The sequence below is a fragment of the Centruroides vittatus genome, unplaced genomic scaffold, assembly GCF_030686945.1.
Source record: "Centruroides vittatus isolate TY-2023 unplaced genomic scaffold, ASM3068694v2 contig_754, whole genome shotgun sequence".
Taxonomy (NCBI): Eukaryota; Metazoa; Arthropoda; class Arachnida; order Scorpiones; family Buthidae; genus Centruroides; species Centruroides vittatus.
Window position 1 is genome coordinate 2,105,279 of NW_027122490.1, and position 9,602 is coordinate 2,114,880.

Genomic DNA, 9,602 nt, shown 5'->3' on the forward strand with positions numbered 1-9,602 from the left:
AAATTACATTCGCAATAATAAAGTTACATTCGATTCCAATACTTCATTCTTGGTGCGTATTTTTTTTTTTTTTTTTTTTGGTCAATGAATGTGTTTTTGAATCTTCAAGTTAGTAAATCGTATTTTTGATCACTTGATAAACTCAGTCATATTTTAAATATATTTACAGAATTGAAACAACAGTTTAGTTTAAAAATTAATTTTAAATATTTTTTAAACAAAAGACATACATGTATTCTTTTCATTTATTTCTCACGAAAAATGAAAAGTAGCAAATACAATAAACAATTTTCTCATGTTAGATTACGTATTTTAATGATTTTTAGTAAAAAGAGATTAAAATTAGAATTAAACTTTAAATTGTTTATCATTTTGTATAAATTGTATAAACATTATTACATAGGCTAATTCTTGTTACTGTATTGTTATTGCATAAATATTCAATTACAGCTATGCCAATGAAACTATTTTTGAATATTGACTAAAATTATTTTGATAAATGTACATAAAATTATATGTTATTAGCGTTAAGAAGTACTTTACATTATTCGACAACGTTAAAAGAGTAAAAATTATAATAATGAGGCCATCACACCCCAATATTAGAATATTAGAATTTTTACTCTTATAGCGCCCCTTTCAAATCGGATCGTGTGAAAGGGACCTAAAGAGTTTCCTAGCCGCGGTTTTCAACTTAATTTAAATATTTTGTTTCATATTTGAAACAAAATACTAGCGTTCATCAAGACTGAATATTGTTGTTCAACTTTTTAATTTAATATTATTTAAACAAACTACTCGAGCTACATATATTGAAAAGTAGCTTATGTAATTAATTAAGAAAAAGAAGCAGCATGAAAAAATAAAACTGATCATTCATTTGGTTTCAATATGTTTCAAACATTAAAAAGAACGAAATGATTAAGTATAAATTTCTATAATTAAACATATCTATAGGCATGTTAAACTAAAAATACAGAATAACTTCCTCCATTTGTTTTCCTCTATATGCACGTGCGAAAAGAAATTGAATATACTGATTTTATGTAGCATGAGTGGATTATTCGATTTCGAGTATTTTCACTTTTGAAAACCGGTTCGATTTTTTGAAATAGTAAACACTAAAAAAAGAAACATAAACGTAGAAAACTCATTGGAAATTTTTATACTAGAAATTTGATAAAAAATAAACTTTTCACTGTGGAACACTTTAAATTATGGGCATTCCTAAAAACAGGACATATGAGGAAAGAACACTATCAACAGCTGAAAATTTTGTTTTTTTTTTCTTTCTCTCCGAATCACAGGCCTATTGCGAATTAAACTAAACCAATAATGGGGGACCAGGTGGTGAGGGACGTGGTCCGACATATCCGGATGGAACACCTACTGAAAAATTTCTGGAAATTTTTGACTCCTTCGGATTTGATCCCGGATCCTCCAAAGCGGTACATTGCCATCTTGACTGTTCGACCATCTGTCCATGCCCGTATTTGATTGGATTGGATTGATGAAATAATGCAACGCAACCCGCGATCTGCCAAGGGAGTACCTCCAGAGAGGACTTTTTATGAGAAACTGGCCCCTTTTTAGGTGTTAAATATGCTAACGAAACCCGGAAAATTCCATGCGGTCAACCTCTGGAGAGGTCAGTCGTGACCAGCAATTGTGAATTTTATCTACTCGGCTACTGGTAGAACAATAGGCTGCCAACTGGCAAAACGAGAGTTAAAATAATTGAAGCGAAGGCTAAGCAACTATCTGATGTCACTGTTAGTAAGATGGGTCAGTCACTCCAAAAGCTGGGTTGAAAGTTTAAAATGTAATTTCTTTTTTTTTTTTTTTTTTTTTTTGTAACTCTTTCCGCCCAGAGGGCCTCTTATAGCAAGCCCATTATGGGTTCGGCCAGGCCCACAATGGGGCGGCCGGGTGGTGAGGGACGGGGACCGACATATCCGGACGAACCACCCCCCGAAAAATTCCTGGGGATTTCTCGACCCGACCGGATTCGATCCCGGGTCCCCCAGGGCGGTAGGCTGCTAACCTTGACCACTCGGCCATCCGGCCTTCGTTTAAAATGTACTATAAACATGTGGGTGATATATTAAAGGAAGGGAATAATGTTATTAGGAAAAGGATTTCTGTACCCAAGTGAAGCAGTTAGAAAATCAAACATGGTTAGTCTGACGACTTAACAACGTTTTCTTTCTTTTTTTTTTTTTTTTTGCGGCTTCAAAAACAACCTGAATGTTGTTATCAACAATGAATCTTATTTTATACTGGATGGCTCTGAACTTGCAGAAAACAAAAGATTTTACTGTATAAAAGAAAAGACGTTATGCCAGAAATAAAGTTCAAACGTCAAGCAAGGTTCAAGATCAAGATTTTGGTTTCAGGTGCAATAAGCCTCGTGGGCCGTCTCGGGCCTTCATCGCACCATCTATATTTGTGTTAACACAGAAGTATATAGTACGGAGTAGTCCATAGAAGAAAATACTAGTCTCATTCTTGAAAAACGCTATCCGAATAAGATTACATGTTTTGGTCAGATATGGCAACGTTCCACAACGCTCAAGACACAACTGCTGGGAAAAAGTTCTTAACATATCACAGCTAAAACCAGTCAAATGATTTCGGTATCAATTAAAGCAGAAAACGTATGGCAGAGGTTGGAAAGTCAATTCCATTGAAGAACTTCGCAAAATAATTCAGAATAAGTTTCATCAATTTACGACTGAGGATTGCTAGAACTTTTAGAAACATGTGAAAACAAAAAGTTCAAGAAGCAGCTGATCGTGGAGTAAATTCGATTTTAAACTGACAGACTAGTATATATAGTTTATTTAATTTATTTTACGTGCATTGTTCAGTTTGTAACTGCACAACTTTCAAAATAAATTCATTTTTGCCCTTATTCTTATATTCACACTTACATATTTACCACAGACAAGCTTAGGTACAGATACGTTATGTAAGTTCGCTGACCTGGTGGAGATTGGGGACTTAAAATCCCACTTCTCGGACACCAGTGTAAGTTTGCCGACTTCTAGGGGGAATCGTTAATCCCGCGACAAGATGGTCTAGGGTCGTCCGCGTGTGGGTGTGGGGGAGGAGACAAAAACGATAAGTGTCTCACAAAGAAACCCGTTTATTTAAACACAAAACAACTCACACTATGCACAGTTCTTTACATAGGTGAACGTTCAAACGTTTTTGTGTCGATGTGTTTCCTATCGTTGCTCGATAATAGGCCCCGGGGCAGCGGCAGATGAAGCGACTCGTCGGTTGGCGTCGGCGGACTTTTCGATGGACACCTTGGAACACCTCTTGTCTCCCTTGAAACCTCTCGGAAAAAGTCCCTTGTCCTTCCAGCTCGGCGATTACATCAATCTCCCTTTTTCGTATTGTTCATGTTGATTGGCTCCACGCCCCCTCTTTCTCGCTTCTCAATTGGTCCCTCGCTTGTCTCTAAGCGAAAAACGACCCCCGTTTGAGTCACGAGAAAGAGCCACTTCGACGAATCTACTTGACACCGTCCGTTACTTCTGGATGGGAAGAATTGATGAAACTTTGAAACCTACGCTCATATTTTCCCCATTGTTGTCTGGTCTGAGATATTTTTGAAATTTAATGATTCGACGCGATGTTCCTTTTCATTATTAACCTTTCCCTTTTTCCAAATTTTAATGATCTAAATTTCGTATACGAGCGACTTATCAAAGGTTCATCTCTACTGGCGGACACTCGTCTGCCAGTAGAGATGAACCTTTATTTATTACAATTATCGCGTTATATTTTACATTAGGCCCTTTTTGCCTTTCGACATCTTTTCCTTTTTTGGCGTAGCGGTTTCAAATGACTAACGCGTCTAATCCGATCTTTGATCGGTTTTTGTCTTCTTTAACAATGGACGATTTTCTACATTCGTCTTAACAATTTTCTAATATAAATGATTAATGCCAACCCGTTTTTGGGACTTCACAGTTATGACGTGAGAACTTGAGCTTAGTTCACATAGACATTCGCTAACGAAAGCGAAAGAGGAATGAGAAACGAGATTTAGTTTTCGCTCTGGTTTCGTTTAACAAATTTGCTGTTTCGAGAATTGCAAAATGAGCAGCCAATCATATGCAAGCAAAGGTAAACGCCATTAGAACAAGATGGTGGTTGACAAGAGCGAATTACTTTTGATGTAAACTTCATATAATAATAATATAAGATTTAAATTAGTTATTGTAGATGTATGAAGTTAAATACCACAATTTAAAATAAATCCATATATAAATTATATAAATTTATAGTCTACAAAATATATCTCACCTTTGTTAGAAAAAACATTTTATAACACCAAATGGCCTACATTTTCTAATAATTTGGTTAAGAATTATATCATGTTACAAATAGGAAGTAGGCCCACCATACATACGGTAAATACATATTTAAATATAATAAAATTAAAACATTAAAAAACTTACTCGAGTAAACTGAAAGTGTTTGGTTTTCATTTTCCATCAATTTTTCTTTAAATAAACGTCTTTTTAATAACCGAACCCACACAGCAAAAAGAATAATTCATCACTAAACACCTTTGACTGCTGAGAAACATTTATTTGTTATGCACTAACGTTTTCAGCCTAATGCATAGGCCATCCTCAGGTGACTGATTTTAGAACATCAGTTACAAGCTGTTTCATAACAAATAACATAAATGTTATTGTTACTGCATAACAAATAAATGTTTCTCAGCAGCCAAAGGTGTTGTTGAATGAATGTCTTTATGAGTATTTCTTTTGTCAAACTTCGTTCATCTTTATAAAAAAATGTTTGAACGTGCAAACTTCATTGCTGCCATCTTGAAATTCCCTCTCTCTTACGTTATCTGTGTTATTGGTGCGAATATTTTTCACTAGCGATGCCCAACATGGAACGCTAAAGAAAATAATTCACCGGAAATGAAATCACCATTGACGTACTCCGCTTTTCGCTTTTCATCTGCATATCGCTATCTGCGAGAACTTTACACGGTATTGTTTCTATTGCCAACAATATATGTTGCTGAACATTGTTATTATTTAATAGGCAATAATCAAGTAAGACAAACTTAATTATTTTAATATATATTCCTTGGTATATTCAGCTCCTTGTATCTGGCACTGGTGGCGTATAATATTTATAGAGCTTTTTTTTAAAAACTATTAAAAAATATATATACAATAGGCTTTTATACTTAGTAATTAATACTTACTACTGCTGAATATAAAATTACATTATATTCAGAAACATAAAATAATAATTTTGCTATATTGTTTTGAATATTTTATAAGAAAAAAATCTGATACTATATTAGAAATATTTTCTATTTCTGATGGAAGATTAGTGTGATTCATAAATTTGTCAAAATGCAACATATCAATTTTACCATGAAATTTATTCAAGGAGTATAATTCGAAATGTATTCTTAATTAATACATTTTTATATAATTAGCAAAATTAGCAAGATATTATATTTAAAAAGTATATTTTAATACAAATACAATATTGAATTACAGTATATTCGAATATTATAGGCCTATAAAAATTTGGTTTGATTTTTATTAACCAGATGGCATCGTTTACCTCAAACTTCATATTCTTTTATCTTCAAATAGCACATGGTAAAAGTAATTCATTATTACAATGCCATATACAATAATTGAAGTTAGATTTAAACATTTTTGGTTTTATTTAAAGTTTATAAAATTATAAACTATATTTTTTTCTATTGATTTAAAAATGAATTTAAATTTATAAGCATAATTAATATAATTTCTCGTTAATAAATTGATAATTTTTATTTTTTTATTTGTTTTAAAGTGGCTCTCTTTTAAGAAAATCTAGTAAAACCTATGCAATATTAGTATTTTCATTTGATTAGATCACTTCGATTTTGACTAAATTAATAAATAAATCCTAATTCTTAGAGAATTATAAACGTAATATTTCATCTTTAATTAAAATTTTTTAATAAATCAAGTTATTTGAATTTTTAAAAATTCATAAAACTGCGTACAGTTTATGTCAAAGTTCCATTTATTATAAATGCTTGCTTCCACTGTTTCGATTTTTAATTGGGTTTTGTTTACTGGTCCTCATATTGTTAACTAATGAAAATACTCGTTTAATGGACTCATTAGATTCAGGGAGACGTAAGCAAAATAACGGTTTTTAAATTGTTTTGAAAGATACGTGTTTATCTGCGAAACATTTAAAAAATTCAATCCAACCGCGTTGGAAGGATTTATTTTGTCAACATTCTTATATCTTTTCACTAGTGGCATAACTTTTAATACACGAAACTTCGATAAATAGTTCGCTGTCATTTAAGCTATACTTAAGTTCTAGGGACTGGAACTGAACAAAAGGTTTTCCTCAATCTTCTCCGCCCACGGAGGAGTTTCTCGTAGTAGGACCTATTCAAATATTTTCATTTCCACGAAAGAGCTGTCCCAGCTATTTAAATAATCAATTCAGGTTTGGTAAAATTTATAAATTCTGTAAAATAAATTTGGTAAATTGAATATTTGGTGCATTGTGTGGGCGCAAATATTCAATTTACTATTATGATACACAATATAAAGGACAAAATTGTCATTTTAGAAAATGAAATCACCATTGACGTACTCCGCTTTTCGCTTTTCATCTGCATATCGCTATCTGCGAGAACTTTACACGGTATTGTTTCTATTGCCAACAATATATGTTGCTGAACATTGTTATTATTTAATAGGCAATAATCAAGTAAGACAAACTTAATTATTTTAATATATATTCCTTGGTATATTCAGCTCCTTGTATCTGGCACTGGTGGCGTATAATATTTATAGAGCTTTTTTTTAAAAACTATTAAAAAATATATATACAATAGGCTTTTATACTTAGTAATTAATACTTACTACTGCTGAATATAAAATTACATTATATTCAGAAACATAAAATAATAATTTTGCTATATTGTTTTGAATATTTTATAAGAAAAAAATCTGATACTATATTAGAAATATTTTCTATTTCTGATGGAAGATTAGTGTGATTCATAAATTTGTCAAAATGCAACATATCAATTTTACCATGAAATTTATTCAAGGAGTATAATTCGAAATGTATTCTTAATTAATACATTTTTATATAATTAGCAAAATTAGCAAGATATTATATTTAAAAAGTATATTTTAATACAAATACAATATTGAATTACAGTATATTCGAATATTATAGGCCTATAAAAATTTGGTTTGATTTTTATTAACCAGATGGCATCGTTTACCTCAAACTTCATATTCTTTTATCTTCAAATAGCACATGGTAAAAGTAATTCATTATTACAATGCCATATACAATAATTGAAGTTAGATTTAAACATTTTTGGTTTTATTTAAAGTTTATAAAATTATAAACTATATTTTTTTCTATTGATTTAAAAATGAATTTAAATTTATAAGCATAATTAATATAATTTCTCGTTAATAAATTGATAATTTTTATTTTTTTATTTGTTTTAAAGTGGCTCTCTTTTAAGAAAATCTAGTAAAACCTATGCAATATTAGTATTTTCATTTGATTAGATCACTTCGATTTTGACTAAATTAATAAATAAATCCTAATTCTTAGAGAATTATAAACGTAATATTTCATCTTTAATTAAAATTTTTTAATAAATCAAGTTATTTGAATTTTTAAAAATTCATAAAACTGCGTACAGTTTATGTCAAAGTTCCATTTATTATAAATGCTTGCTTCCACTGTTTCGATTTTTAATTGGGTTTTGTTTACTGGTCCTCATATTGTTAACTAATGAAAATACTCGTTTAATGGACTCATTAGATTCAGGGAGACGTAAGCAAAATAACGGTTTTTAAATTGTTTTGAAAGATACGTGTTTATCTGCGAAACATTTAAAAAATTCAATCCAACCGCGTTGGAAGGATTTATTTTGTCAACATTCTTATATCTTTTCACTAGTGGCATAACTTTTAATACACGAAACTTCGATAAATAGTTCGCTGTCATTTAAGCTATACTTAAGTTCTAGGGACTGGAACTGAACAAAAGGTTTTCCTCAATCTTCTCCGCCCACGGAGGAGTTTCTCGTAGTAGGACCTATTCAAATATTTTCATTTCCACGAAAGAGCTGTCCCAGCTATTTAAATAATCAATTCAGGTTTGGTAAAATTTATAAATTCTGTAAAATAAATTTGGTAAATTGAATATTTGGTGCATTGTGTGGGCGCAAATATTCAATTTACTATTATGATACACAATATAAAGGACAAAATTGTCATTTTAGAAAATAAATAAATAAATCTAAAGGACAGAGCAGTAGTAGTCTGTCGTCTTAAGTAAAGGACGTATGGTCACCGAAATTATATGTCTATTTGTTTGCTTCATTATTATTTAAAGTTTCAGAATAAATTAGATTTTATTTAAAAGATATAAATAGTACAGTAAATAGAAGTTTGCTTACTTAGAGTCTATGTTGTATTCTGTCATTGCGGCTGTTTTAATTTTAATTATATCATAAATTTTAAAATTTTGAGCCTAAATACGTGAAAATGTTTTTTAGATACAATTATTAATATATAAATCATATATTTTTAAATATTATATATTACCTTAAAGAAATAAATGATTTTAACTGATATCTCCAGAAATAATGAAAAAATTCATTATATTTAAAATAGGATTAAGCCAGCAGTATTGTCCACTTGATTATATTAAGACGTTGTTAAGAATTATAAAAATAATTAAATTTTTCTTTTTATTATTACATTATATTCAGGTAATGATCAAAAATTGTCATCTATATGACCATTATTGGTTTTTATATAAATTACATGGCCCATAACCTTTGTTTTACCATGATGATTGTCTCACACTGTACAATATAAACTGAATGAACAATGGTTGGTTTAAAATAATTTACAATGCAACGTGGAAGGAGAAAATCTACTAAATGGGACCAAAACTTAGCTTCTAAGTTTCATTTTAAAATTTTAAAATTATTCAAATGAGATGAACATATCGTGACGAATAGAAGAATATCATCAGTTACACTCTATCGAGGCGTCACGGATTCATTATGCAAAAATGATCCGGATGCTTTATGGCAGGTGGAAAATCTGGCTAATTATATAGTCGTGAAATTATATCTAACAATAACACCTGCTGTATAAAAGTTATATCTTTATTATTATTAATATTTCTTCATTTTTAAACATTTATTTCTTTATTTATAGCTATTTACGCTCAATAATTAGAAGAATTAGTCATTTTCCGATCGTATAATCAAGAATAATTTTAATTAATTCGCCAATTTTCCTTCAAATTAATGTTTATTATTAACAATAGTTATTTTAGTATTCAATAGATGGCGCTTTGTTACATTAACATGTGTATATTTCGAGCGTAAGGTGTGACCTTTGTTGTGTCTGCGAAAGTTCGTGTTCTTTGTCGTGATAGTTAGGTACTTAACCCAAAGTTATTAGAATGTTCGTGATACTAGTTTAATTATAGATGGGAATTTCAATACTGAACTTCATTCCTTGTCAGTTTATTTACTAAATTTG

General features: G+C 30.4%; 1 protein-coding gene across 1 annotated transcript in view; it reads left to right on the forward strand.

Annotated features, from left to right (window-relative positions):
- The window catches only part of LOC136981430 (anaphase-promoting complex subunit 13), a 424,687-nt gene that overhangs the window by 198,303 nt on the left and 216,782 nt on the right, over positions 1-9,602 (forward strand). The window lies entirely within an intron of this gene.